General features: G+C 42.4%; 2 long non-coding RNA genes across 2 annotated transcripts in view; one reads left to right on the top strand and one right to left on the bottom strand.

The window, feature by feature from the left end:
• Positions 1-14,091, bottom strand: part of LOC146526206 (uncharacterized) — a 372,953-nt gene that overhangs the window by 109,186 nt on the left and 249,676 nt on the right. The window lies entirely within an intron of this gene.
• LOC146526218 (uncharacterized) lies at positions 54-6,607 on the top strand. Its single transcript, XR_014869181.1, has 2 exons — positions 54-5,279; positions 5,392-6,607. It is a non-coding gene; the product is annotated as an uncharacterized LOC146526218 (long non-coding RNA).

Genomic DNA, 14,091 nt, shown 5'->3' with positions numbered 1-14,091 from the left:
ACTAAAGGCTGTAGCCCTGCATCTAATCTGCAGCCCACACACGCGCGTGCACACACACACACACACACACACACACACACACACACACACACTGAGAGAGCAAGTTTGGCTCAAGAGCAATCATGAGTGTGAATTACCTGATCGTTTATCATCTGCGCGGGAAACGTCATATCTTATATGACTTCTCTGTTTCTACTGATAACGTTTTTATGAGTTTCACAGGTCAGAATGGGACCTTGACTTGTGCAGCAGCTGATCTGCAAGCAGGAAAGCTGCCAGAAGTGGAGATACAAGGTTTTCACTCAGCGGACAGACTGAGTCCTTTGTTCGACTGACAGCTCGCATTAAAATCTCATTCACTGTTTAAAAAGAAGACAAGCAAATAAAATCCCAATTCCAGAGCTCTGAACGCCTGGTGTTCAGGAAAAACCAGTAAGCAGACCTCATGTTGGGCTCAGTGGTTTAAGAATGAACTTTTGTGCTTGAACTTTATGTTGAAATTTCTATGAGATCATTACAGCGCCACATGGAGCTCATCAGAAGACTGAGACAGATTACCGATTAGTGTATTGATAAATCGAATTTAGTGACGTCAATAACGACTGCACTCTTAAAGGTCAACACAAAAGCTCCAGTTGGAGTTACTTTGTCACACTGCTGCACATCATGCAAAAACCACAAAAATCGAAACCTTCAAACCAGCACCAGCACCCCCCTGCACCTCTCTCGTCTCCTTTAAGTTCTTTGCATCACTGTATTTGCATTTGCACTGTAATGATGCCTATATACCTTTGAGTAATGGATGCAGGATATTCCTTTTTATGGGCCAACGTTTGCTCATCGAACAGTTAACACGACCTGCGCCAGTTGCTCCGGCTGAGATTGACCAGACAAAGGAGACTTGGAACTGTTGGGCTTTTTTTCTGACTGAAACTTGGCTCCGAAACAACTTTCTCGACTCATTTCAATTTGGTGCTTGACACTCCCAGCCAGGGACAAAGAGAGGAGCTGGGCTGTTCTCCGATTAACAGCTGTTGAGCAACAGCCAAATGCCGACCCCTTAACTCTCGCGCCGTTGCATTTGTTTGACGTTTGGCTCTTAATGATGAACTGAAAGAAAATAAAGTGTATTTTGTCCTTTGTCTAACTCCAAACAAGCCTTTAACCTATATCGTTTGCCCCGCAGCCGATGAAGTGGTTGAAAAAATGCAGAAGCACTCAGAGCCGCTGATCTGAGGATGGCTCAGAGTGACGACGGCACTTTGACAGGAGCGTTAACCTGGTATGTTGCCAGAAAATCCCATCGCACACTCGGAGAACAAGTCCACACACAGCTGGGATGAGCTTTGACTGCAGGGGCGAGAGGCTTGAACATTAAAAGAAGTGACAAGCTGGATTTGATGACTCTAAAGTCTAAATTCTCACAGTTTAAATCTGGCCAGTGAGGCCAAATTACTTATAGAATAAGAACCGGAAAGTACAAGTTGCAATTTTTGCTGTTTAGCTAACATCACTAAAGAGTGCATGCTGAAGCTTTTCTTTTATTTCCTTCTGTTTTGGCTCCAAAGAGCCAAATTCTACATAATTGACTATTTCGGCTCACACTGACTTTATTCTCATTCCCATCAAGCTTCCCTTTTTATGCAGTCATTGATTTCATTTGTATATTGCATTGGGTAACACTAATTTCCAGACAACTGTGCTCATGATTTCTGAAAAAGAAGTGATACATTTCCAAGAAAGTACTATTTAATAGGTAAAAGCGAGGAACTGTATCAAGAGTTTCTGTTCTCCTTTTTAGGATACTCTGATGGACGCTGACATGAATTCATCCATTATTTCTACAACTTTAAGTTACACAATCAGTGTCAGGGCTGCAGCTAAGGGACCTCATTCAAGGACTGAACATGCACACACAGGAATAAATGTGTTGCTGAAAGACATCAAATAATTTGGTTTGTTATTTGTACGAGACGGGGCTGGTCTCAGAGCTCTAGGTTTGTTTTTGTTTTTTCTTTTAATCTGATCAAATCGGTTTAGGTCTTCTCTGAACCCACGTGTGATCGCATCTAACATGCTGAGTAGCCACTTTTTAAATTCTTGTGTAACATTTCTACGATCGGACTTGTTTTGTTTTGGTTATTTGTCACAATATTAGCTAGAATTCAGGAAGACGCATTTGATATGAGAACAGGATGATGGGGATTTGGTTATTTGTTTCCCATGCCTTTAAAAGTTTGATTTTTATCAGGTTTTATTGTGCCGATTTGTTTTATCTGGACTTTGTGATCTTTATAAATAAAGCTTATTATTGTATTCTTCCAGAACCTGTTGGACCTGTAAACGTTTTAAAGACAGCACGATGGCACGAAACATCTCAGGTGAGCTTTCAGAAACTGCTGCTTCCAAGAATTTATGGAAAAGTCAACAATAAATTTACTTTCTCCACAAACAGCAGGTGCTGCTTGCCTTAGGCGGTCTTTCATGCTTCTCACCATAAAAGTGCTGCAGAGAACAGACCTGCCTCTGCACATCGTGTTTATGAGAAACCTTCTGATAACATCCAGGCTGTTTCTAAAGAGTTTCAGTTTTTAGTGCAGTCGCCTCACAGCTCGAAGCCCTTCGGTCAGCATTTCCATCTCTGTGTGAAGTTCGTATTCCTCCCTGAGCCTGTGATGTCAGAGTGAGTGTGTCGGACTTTGCGTTGGCCCCATGGTGGACAGGTGCACCCCACATCTTATCCTATTACAGCTGGATTAGCTTTCAGCCCCCCTGCAACTCCAAGTTAGGATCGTTAGCTTTTCCACTTCATGCAGGACTGTATTGGATTCTATCCTTTGTCCTCCCGTCCCACCTATTGAGACATGTCCCACATTTCAATTGGTTCTAATTTACAAAAGTTAACAGCTCAAAAAGAAAAAACCTGAAGATGGCTAACTAACACAACACCTGAGAGAAGAGAAGTGGTACTCAGATAAAACACATTTGTGCTATGGTCAAAGCCAAACCATCATAGTCCCACACAATGTCGGACATGCTGGGATCTCTCCATCCTCCCCCAAAGGGAACAAGCAGTTAAGAACAAAGATGGATGGAAGCGCAGGTCGGCAGCTGTAGGGGGGCAGCTCAAAACATCAAGGGCATTTAGCATGTTTTTGATAACATCTTACACAGATGGAGGTCATGAAAACTTTACACAGCTCAGCTTTGAACCCAGGAACTCCTCACTGTGAAGTAACAGAGCAAACCGCCCATGTGCACGAAAGAGATGATGAATCATGCGGACCCTGAGCAGACTCTCAGAGGGAGCTTTCCAGCATCTCATCAAGTCCTGCGCTTAGACGGTGACTCAGGATTAGTCTGCAGTTCTTTGTGGAACTCTTTTTAAGTGCTTATATACTTGAAAACCAAGACTGCATTCAAGACCGGTGTATCAGATGACTTCAGAGGCAGTCGGTAGACTTTTGATCTGTGCACAGGCGGGTAACGGTGAACTGAGACCACAAAGCCGACCCGTTGCTGTTCCACTGAACACGCTGCACTTTGGACTTTTTGGAGCTTTCAAATCTCGGCAAGTATGAACATGCTGTTCTCTGTATTGGGAACAGCTAATGTTTTGAGAGTTGCTTTTGTTTGCTTTTGGTATTAAAACCTTCAGAGTTCAATTGCTGTGGGCCAAATTAATCAGGGACTAAACAAAGTACTGTGACAGGCTGAGAGGACATTCAGGATTAGGAGGATTGAGCAAACTGCTCTTCATGAGCTGCATTCTTCTCAAACATGACTACACCTCAGCCAAAATGTAAATAAATCTTTCCAGTGTTCCTTATGTCTTCCCTGGACATAGGACAAAGGTCCCTGTGGACCTTTAAGCACAAAAGGTTAGTTCAGAGGCACTGATGTGAAATATTCTTACCTTGTTCACACACAAAACTGTAGATTAAGCGAGATTAATTAAGGGTACACGCTGAGTATGATTTTTAATCGAAAGTGTATTTGTTGGTTGTAAATGTGTCCAGCGTTAGCAGTCAGTCCAAGCTCATTTCTCTGTTTGAGTAAATTCATTTACCTTAGTGTGTGCATCACTGTGACAGCTGTGATGTATTTGATGTATTCTGAAAAAGTCTGAAAAATCAGTGTCAAACAAAAGCTGAAGCCAGAAGTAGTCCAGTGCTAAAGCTGGAATAATCAAGGTGGTGAAGGCTGCCTGCCCCCTGGGACTGTGGCTCAGACCAACAAAAGAAAAAGGTTTGACATCAAAAAGAGAATTAGAGACCAACGAAAAAGAAGGAAGGAGGCTGGAGGACAAAAAGCACCTAATCTGTCAGCATGAGTTGAGAAACTCCCCACGAGAGCAGAAAAAAACACCCAGATGTGGGATGTTTCTCTGAAACCAGAGGGGAAGTGATCAAATCCAACAAGAATTGATTGTTCTCTGAATATTAATTTTATATGACAAACATTTAAATGTGAGCTATGATCACTGTGGTAAATGCATGAAACCTTTCTTCATTGTTGTTTACTTAAACTCACAAGCATTTTTTATTGTTGCTTTGAAACTTGTTGTTTCTAGAGTATTTAAAAGTAGAATGGGAGGCAGAGCCTTCAGTTTTCAGGCCCCTCTTCTGTGGAACCAGCTTCCAGTTTGGATTCAGGAGACAGACACTATCTCTACTTTTAAGATTAGGCTTCAAACTTTCCTTTTTGCTAAAGCATATAGTTAGGGCTGGACCAGGTGACCCTGAATCCTCCCTTAGTTATGCTGCAATAGACGTAGGCTGCCGGGGGATTCCCATGATGCATTGAGTTTTTCCTTTCCAGTCACCTTTCTCACTCACTATGTGTTAACAGACCTCTCTGTATCGAATCATATCTGTTATTAACCTCTGTCTCTCTTCCACAGCATGTCTTTATCCTGTCTTCCTTCTCTCACCCCAACCAATCACAGCAGATGGCCCCGCCCCTCCCTGAGCCTGGTTCTGCCGGAGGTTTCTTCCTGTTAAAAGGGAGTTTTTCCTTCCCACTGTCGCCAAAGTGCTGCTCATAGGGGGTCATATGATTGTTGGGTTTTTCTCTGTATCTATGAAGCGCCTTGAGGCAACTTTTGTTGTGATTTGGCGCTATATAAATAAAATTGAATTGAATTGAATTGAATTGAAAAACTGTAACATAAATGTTAACATTTTGTAAAATATCCAAACATGAATCATTCTGGGTACAAATATGGAAGCTGCTAAGGTAGCTCTAACTTTGGTTGCGGCGTACTGCAACAGATTGAGGTAAGGAAAAGCAGTCGTATACACTGTTTGAGAGCGAGGCCCGTTGTCTCAGCACTAATAACCCTGTTCCTGCTTCTTTTCTCCTTCTCCTCTGTGACTTTGGCCTGAGCAGCATCGTCAGGTCAGCAGTTCACAGCAAGTCTTGTCACCTGTCTGACACGATTACCCGCCGCTGCGAACATGCCTGCTGAGCTGCACGGTCACACTGCAGCTCTAACCCCCTTCCCTTAATCTCAGTGCTGTTTGACACGTATCACACCCCGGAGGGCCCGAGGAGCCTTTCTCCACGTGTTGCAGATCAGCTTTTCCACTCACACCGTGACCGCCGGCTTCAACTGGATGTCCTGCAACCTGCAAGATTAAAGACAGGAGGGGCACTGCAGGAACTTGACCGACAGATAAGAGGCTGTCGGGTCACCTTGGTGAAGCTGCAGTTTGTTCCTCCTGTCTGTTTAGTTCTATTTAGTTTGTGTTGTGTAAGGCACCATCAACAGTTAAAACTGTCACAAGAAGCTTTGCGAAAACTGGAGCCTGGACATGCTAGAGCAAGCACAAACTCTTGGGTAGGACCCAGCTCCTAATTAGGGGCAGTGCTGGAACCAATCCGATGGTCTGCTGATGGACGCTTTTTTATGGGCTTCCAGTAACATTTTAAATGTAAACACTGTTTATAAATGTAAATTAAAAGCTAAATTGATGTCAGAACTGGAACCTGAAGAGTGATATGTACTGTACTTAAAAACTTGACGATCTTTGAAAAATCTCACGGGATGTTTGACAGTGATCAGTTGTTAAGTCAGACTAAACTTCAGTTTGGAGGTTAACACGTTCTTACAGGGGTCGAGCCACTACTTAAACTGATCGCACTACCTCGCTGCAGCTTTAAAGGATCAGTCTGGTGTCTTTCCGGCCACGAAGCCTCATGTTCAGGCTCAAAATAACAGTGTGGTGGTATATCTACCACCACCTGCAACAGAGCTCTACTAGAGAAGACGATCTACTGAATTAGAAATGTAATCTCTAAAGCGTTGACAGCTGCCCAGACACCACATTGACTTATTGCTGATGAATATCCACTGTGTGGGTAAAGAACTAAACTGCAGTCTTAACAATTTTCTCTGTGATTATGTTTCGTTATGCTTGCAATTAACTTATATATTAGATAGAAACAGACATGTCACAGATTTTAGTCCAAGTTTTAGGTGAGACAGGCATCCTGAGCACGTCCCAAGCAGGAGGCCACGAGACAGAATGAACTGAGAGGTTATAAAATATATTATAAAGGTTATCCTGAACTGGGAACCAAGCAAGGTTACTCTAGTAGAGGCTTTGTGTCTTTTTCTCTCCCCCGTTTGTACTGATTCTTCTCTGCATGTTCCTGATCTGCAGAATCGATCCATGATGTGGGTCCATATCTGCTGAGCAGCAGCTGTGAGTAGGAATCTAAACAGTTTTCAAGATAAATAGTGAAAACAGTGAAGGTATCCTGCTGTAGGCAGATGTACTGGAGCTAAGCTGCATCAGAGTGAAGCACACAAGTGACCGGTCAGCACAGTCTTTCTTTAATCACATTAAGGTGGCTAAGTCGTCCTTTATGTTGGCTAAGGATGCACATTTGAGAGGCTCATTAGCTCTTTTACTGCCTTTTGGCAGAGTTGGCAAAAAGTACAGACATTCTATACTCAAGTAGAAGTACAACTACTCCAGTAAAAGGTGAAGTACTGATTCAACGTCTTTACTCGAGTAAAAGTAAAAAAGTACAGGCCCTGAAATGTACTCAAAGTAAATAGTAAGTAGTAAATAGTAGCTGTTTGGAGGACGTTTCTGTTTTTGTGCAAAGCTAACTGAACCTTGGGTTGTGTTAACACGATGATAAAATATTATCAGTAGACGGGAATAAAAATGTTAGTCTAACTTTTTTAAATTTTTTATTATACTCAGCTAGAATCTGAAGAAAAATTACATCCAGGGTTGAAGTGGATTCAGCAGGTGGGGAAAACTAACCTGGTTATAACAGCTCAGTGTGGGGAAAAGAATCACACGTCATCTCTTTTTATGCGACTCTGGTAATTAATAAACGAACAGCACTGGCGTACGTGTGTTTCTGTTTAGAATGAAATCAGTTTGAAGTCTGAAGAAGTGCATGAAATGAAAGTAACAAGCATGTTTGGAAAATGTAAGAATTAGAAAGTACAGATGTTTGTTTAAAAATGTAGGGAGTAAAAGGAAAAAGTAGTCCGAAAAAAACTTACTCAAGTAAAGTACAGATACCTGAAAATTGTACTTAACTACAGAAAAGAAGAAGAAGTGTTTGTTACTTCCCACCTCAGGTCCAGCTCACGTCTGGAATCACACATCAGGACAAGACGAGGTTTTCTCTTCAAACTGACAAACCCCAGTGCGTTACAAATATGGAAATATAAAGTGCATTTACAATCAGTGTCACAGGTTACATAGTCGGTAAATGCGCGGATGCACATAATCTAAGCAAAAGTCTCGGCCCTCAGTGTGTACTTGGCCCAGATGTCACTGAGATCCAAAATCACTCCTAGGAGTAATTTTTTAGGACCAACCTCCAGTAAAACATTCCTTCCAGAGGCCACTATCATCTATCACGTCACGTGCGATCTTGAAGTCACTTTTATCTGATGTCCTCAGGGGAGCGTAAACGTCAGCTCTGTTCAGGGACGGCGTGCAAGTAAATTGGTAACTGAAGGTGGAACAGCCAGAACTCCCATGACGTTCCAGAGTCAGCATCCAGGTGATATTAGAAAAAAACACTTTCAGTCTTTCCTGAAATATTCTCCAGTTCTTATTGTTTGATTTGGCTTTTATTATTTTAATATCGTAATTATAGCATTCACTGTTATAAATAGATAATATTTAAAGCTGGGCTGATATTTGCTGGTCATTACTCTCTTAAAAACCTAAATATCTTTGGGATTAATGAGAATAACAGTTGTTTCCCTGTGTGTGACTGACATGCTTGGCAAAAGGGAATCCCCATTTTCTTTTTTTCTCTGTCAGAACACTTTGTCTTCACGTGCTGTTCTCTTCTCGCTCAGCTGAGTCCTGATAACCTCTCCATCATCAGAGCACTCTCAATTGTTTATTGTTCCCAAATGAATCAGATTCATTCAGCTGCATGTTGTTCTTCAGCAGTGGCTCCAAACCCCCACTGACTGTGCTGTTCCTACAAAAACACAACGCCTCCAAGCCACGAATCCTGGCAATCATAAACTATTCGTATAATCCGGACATTCTGAACCAACCTCTTTCTTGAGACATCAACACTGATTCAAAGGGCTTTTGGGTCAGGGGAAGGTTACTGTGCACAAAGCAAGCCACTAATATCTAAAGTCTTCCTCTCAAATGCTTCATGTTGACCTCAAACTCTACCCATAGATCATGTCATGTTAAATCATATATGGTGTGCTGTAAAACCCAACAGACACGAGGTTTAAACCCCAAATATAATGAAAGCCTGTCGCTGCAATGAGGAGTTGAGTAACTGTAATGTTAAATTCTCAGCGCTGCACCGCTGAGCTTCCAGCTGTCCAAAACAGAACCAAAAGAGGCAAACATCATAGTGAAAAGAGAGTTCACCCTCTGCCAATTACTTGAAGATAATCTAGTCCTTATTAGAGTTTGTGAAACTAATGATAAACCATGATCAAAATTTTGCTCTGTAACCAACTTCAGTAGCAATAACTCTGAAGTAATGCTCTTCTCTGTGACTTTATCTGTCTCCTCTTGTTGTGGAGGAATTTTAGTCCATTCTTCTTTACAGCAGGCTTGGGTTCATTGAGGTTTGCAGGCTTTTGCTTATGCACAACTCTCTGAAGGTCCTGGCAAAGCATTTCAATCAAGTTGCAGTCTGGACTTTGACTGGATAATTGCTAGGGGTGCAACAACACTTGTATCGATATTGAACCGTTCGATACAGTGCTTTCGGTTCGGTACGCATATGTATCGAACAATACAAAATTTTTAATTTATTTTATCAACTTTTCTTCTGACGATGCTGTCTGTGTTGAGCGCTCAGTGGATCTGCATTCGACTACTCCGCCTAGGCTGCACTGTCGAGCGCAGATCCACTGAGCGCAGCGCAAGCTAGCGAGACAGAAGCTAAGCTCGTTGCAACATGGCAAATTGAACCTCCCCCACCCTCATTCAGATCTGGCCTTTGGAACTATTTTGGTTTTCATGTGACCTATGACCCTGAAGGTAAGCGCGTCATGGACAAAAGTAAAACAGTATGTCGGATGTGCCACGCAATGCTCAATTACATTGGTGGGAACTAGTGCGTTAGCGCAGTTAGCTTGTTAACGTGTTGACGCCATCTAGCCCCACGCACAGGGCGATCCGCGGTAGCTCATTAACGGAGATTTGCCACGTTATGGCATTAAAGTCATTTTAACGAGATTAACGCTGACAGCACTAGTGGGAACACAACGACTATGACTGCACATTTACGCCGACATCATCCTAGTGCAAAGACAAGTGGAAGCAGACAAAAACAACAAGCACGCATGCTACAAACTTTAGCCGAGTCATTTAGACAGCCGTTAGCACATAATTCTCCTTATGGACCTGATATGTTTAATATGCTGCTGAGAATATAGCCCAGAAGAAGCGTATAGTATAGCTTTTATTTTGGAAAGAGCCATTTCTCTGTAATAAACTCTCTTTTCCAAAGATGAGTGATTTCTCGATCAGATAGATTTATTTTTTATTACTTTGTTGTTTCAGCAACATTAAATTTAAAAACTGTACTTTTGAGTTAAATATATATGTATAATTTTAATAAATGACAAATTAAAAAGCATGAACTTTTTTTTGTATCAAAAAATATCGAACTGTGACACCAAAGTATCGAACTGAACCACACCGTGAATTTTGTGTATCGTTGCACCCCTAGTAATTGCAGCACATTGATTCTCTTCTTTTTCTGCCATTCCGTTGGAGATTTTCTGCTGTGCCTGGGGTTATTGCCCCATGGCACGACCCAGTTTGGTCCCAGCTTTAGCTGTCGGACAGCTGAAGTTCAAGGTGGACTCAGTGACTTTGAGGTGGCCAGGTCCTTTGTTACATCCTGGTATATAAAACCTTACAATAAAAACGAGGGTGTACTTTCTTTTTGCCACAACTGTATAATATATACCAGTGTCCACGGTCAGAGTGTTTATACACCTCAAAGTTGATATTTTCATACTTTTTCTGTGAAGTTTGTTTTTTAAAGTCATTATGCAGTATGATGTAAAATCATACTATACATCTGTACAATCATTCCACCAAGAAAAACCAAAAACCAGTTCAAAGAAACCCGAAAAGCCCCAAACTGTCATAACATTCACGTTGATGATGAGTGTATGTGAACTTCTGACTGCAACTGTATATCTAGCCCTTCAGTAGATCCATCCACTGCAGTGCCATCATAAAGGGTCTCAGTGGAAACGTGGCTGTCAAGAAAACATTTTTAAGAACGGGAAGACAAACTGAGGACAGAGCTTTTGGAACGTTTTTGGATTTATTGCTGAAACTCCCAACTGTGTCCAAATTTCAACCACCTAGCTGTTGATCTGAAGTGAAATGGAAGAATTAGGAGGTGGTCTCATTATTCCATCCACTGGCAGCACCTCTGGCAGCAAAACAACCCCAGAGCATGACTCTACCACCATCATGCTTGACAACTGATACGGTATCTTTACTCTCCAAACAAACCTCTTATCATTGTGGCCACACAGCTCAGTCTTTGTCTCACATGACCATCAAACTTGTCTCAAGAAAGCATTTGACTTGTCCATGTGGACAGCTGCAAATTTCAGTCATGCTTGAAAGTGTTGATTTTTAAACAGGGGGTTTCTTCCTTGGCTGGCACCCTCTCAGCCCATGGAGATATAAAACTAGCGGTTTCAAGTTCATAGCAGACTTGAGCCTTGGTGGTTCCTGAGTGGTTCTCGAACATGCTAACAAATTGTCTTACATCTAATGGTGACAGTTTGACCTTGGCAAACTATGACACATCAAAATAATTTGTACTTATGTGTAATTGTTGGAACTGGTAATCTTGGTATTTTCAGTTGTTTAGAAATCTTCAATTCTTCAGAGATCTTCACTGAGATCTTTGGAATTTCCCACTGTTATTGGTCAGTCCAGTGAGTGCTGTCAAAGATATCCTGCTTATTAAGTTAATAAACACTGGACTTGTCAAGTTAAAAGACAATGTGGAATATTTAGCACCATTTACTAAAAGATTAAGTAAATGTACAAATTTATTGTACAAATTTATGGAAATACAACAGTTCAAAGAACACATTAAAATCTTTAAAAATCATGACATTCATGGTCATGATGAATGAATGTAAACGTCTGACCACAATTAAACTTTGTTTTTATCCTGTTATTTTATTCTGCTTTCATATTTTCATCCAAATATTTTACCATCCATCCGTGTTCATCCGCTTTATCCGAGGCCGGGTCGCGGGGGCAGCAGCCTAAGCAGAGAGGCCCAGACCTCCCTCTCCCTAGCCACCTCCTCCAGCTTATCCGGGGGAACACCAAGGCGTTCCCAGGCCAGCCGAGAGATATAATCTCTCCAGCGTGTCCTGGGTCTGCCCCGGGACCTCCTCCCGGTGGGACATGCCTGGAACACCTCACCCAGGAGGCGCCCAGGAGGCATCCTTGTCGGATGCCCGAACCACCTCAACTGGCTCCTTTCGATGTGGAGCAGCAGCGGCTCTACTCTGAGCCCCTCCCGGATGGCCGAACTTCTCACCCTATCTCTAAGGGAGAGGCCAGCCACCCTTCGGAGGAAGCTCATTTCTGCCGCTTGTATCCGCGATCTCGTTCTTTCGGTCACTACCCACAGCTCGTGGCCATAGGTGAGGGTAGGGACGTAGATCGACCGGTAAATTGAGAGCTTCGCTTTTACACTCAGCTCCCTCTTCACCATGACGGACCGGTGCAGCGTCTGCATTACTGCAGCTGCAGCCCCAATCCGTCTGTTGATCTCCGGCTCCCTTCTCCCATCACTCGCAAACAAGACCCCGAGATACTTGAACTCCTCCACTTGGGGCAGGAACTCATCCCCGACCCGGAGTGGGCACTCCACCCTTTTCCAAATATTTTACAATATTCAAAAAGCTCCTTATTTCTGTTTTTACCTCTCGAATTTCCTGCACAAATCAATCAAGTTAAGTCAGAAAGCTTGCGAGCTAACTGCTAACATTTTTAAAACCCCAAAACGTATTCGGCTATCTCTCTATTTGGCTTTGTGCAAGTTTATTGCAGGCCTCACCTTCAGCCACCTATTGCTTGTTGCCTTTGACACAGTTGGAGGCAAGTTTGATTATCTTTGAGTTAATTTTAGTTGAGTTTTATTTGTTTGAGGACACTTTGGTTTGTTTTTATTTCAAACACACACAGATTCCTTTGTAGATTATGCGGGAGTCCAACCTGCGCTGTTGTGCACCGTCTCATTGCTTTGAAATACCACACGCTCCCATTAGACCAGACGTTCCCAAAGTGTGGGGCCCGCCCCCTAGGGGGGGGCGCAGAGCCATTGCAGGGGGGCGCGGCATGAAAATGGAAAAAACAAAAAAACAACAACGCTTGGACACTGCTAGCACGGGCGCCTACAGAAACGCAAAGCAGGAGATGAAGCATCGCTGAATATGTTTCCAAACCAACTTCATTCTAAGCCAAAGACTAGAAAATATGGTGAAGCACATCTTCCCTTTGGTTTCACCTGCACAAGTGCAGAGGTAGGTCTCCCTGCAGGATTGGTTTTCCCTTTGTTGGGAGCAGCGCTGGGCTGTTTAAATCACAGACAAACAGGATCCCACATTCTTGATTTGTAGTTCACAAACACTTATTGTAATGACTAACTACTCCTGACATTTTGGAGATGTTTGCTCTTTATACAGTAAAGTTACAGCGGGATACAAATAACATCAGGCTGATCCTGCCACAATTTGTTCCCTCGGTTCAAATCACGGACAAACAGCATCCAACAGTTGTTTATGTTTTTGAACCCATTTTGCAGAGTGATTCGAAACGCCGTTTACATGTGGATGAAACAGCTGCGTTTTCAAAAATACCCGTGTAGGTGTGGACGTAGCGTAAAAGACTTAGTAGTTTATTTTCTTACTATCTGTAATTTATTGCAGATTACTTGTATTTGCTTAATTGTTTACTAAATGTTTGAGGTGTGAAATAAACCGCAATGGAGCAAAATATGGGTGTGTGTGGTTGGAGGATGTGTTCGTGCGCGCGCCGAGGGGGGGCGCGAACATTTTTCTTGTAAAACAAGGGGGGCCCAGCAAAAAAGGTTTGGGAACCACTGCATTAGACCAACTTCAGTGCTGGTCAGGCACACCTAGCTGAGAGACTGAAGTCTAGAGACAGCTAAAGTGAAGCAGCTGGTACAATATGTTCACACTCCCAAACAAATCATTTAAAACAACAACAAAAAAGCAAATCATGGAGTCATATTCATTTTAAAAATCTGATGAACTGGGTGGTTTTATTCCATAATTCTGTCAGTGAGCTGCTCCCTGTTCTGCTGCCAGATTCTGAGTTAAATCTTCAGGAGCTGGTAAGATCCCCCTCTGCAGCTTTAGTTTCAGGGATAATGGTACAATTCATAATTTCACCTGAGACGTACTTGCTGTGTCTTATTGTTGTATCATTTTAGGAAGATCATCCATGGGGCTTGTTGCTGCTGCACGAGAGACAAATTCATGTGAACTTTTAAGTAATTTGGAGTGTTTTTAGCTTTGTTTTTGTGCTCTACCAAACAGATATATCT

Source organism: Neolamprologus multifasciatus, chromosome 1 (assembly GCF_963576455.1).
Source record: "Neolamprologus multifasciatus chromosome 1, fNeoMul1.2, whole genome shotgun sequence".
Taxonomy (NCBI): domain Eukaryota; kingdom Metazoa; phylum Chordata; class Actinopteri; order Cichliformes; family Cichlidae; genus Neolamprologus; species Neolamprologus multifasciatus.
Note: the sequence above shows the minus strand (reverse complement) of the source record. Positions and strands in the feature narration are given on the sequence as shown.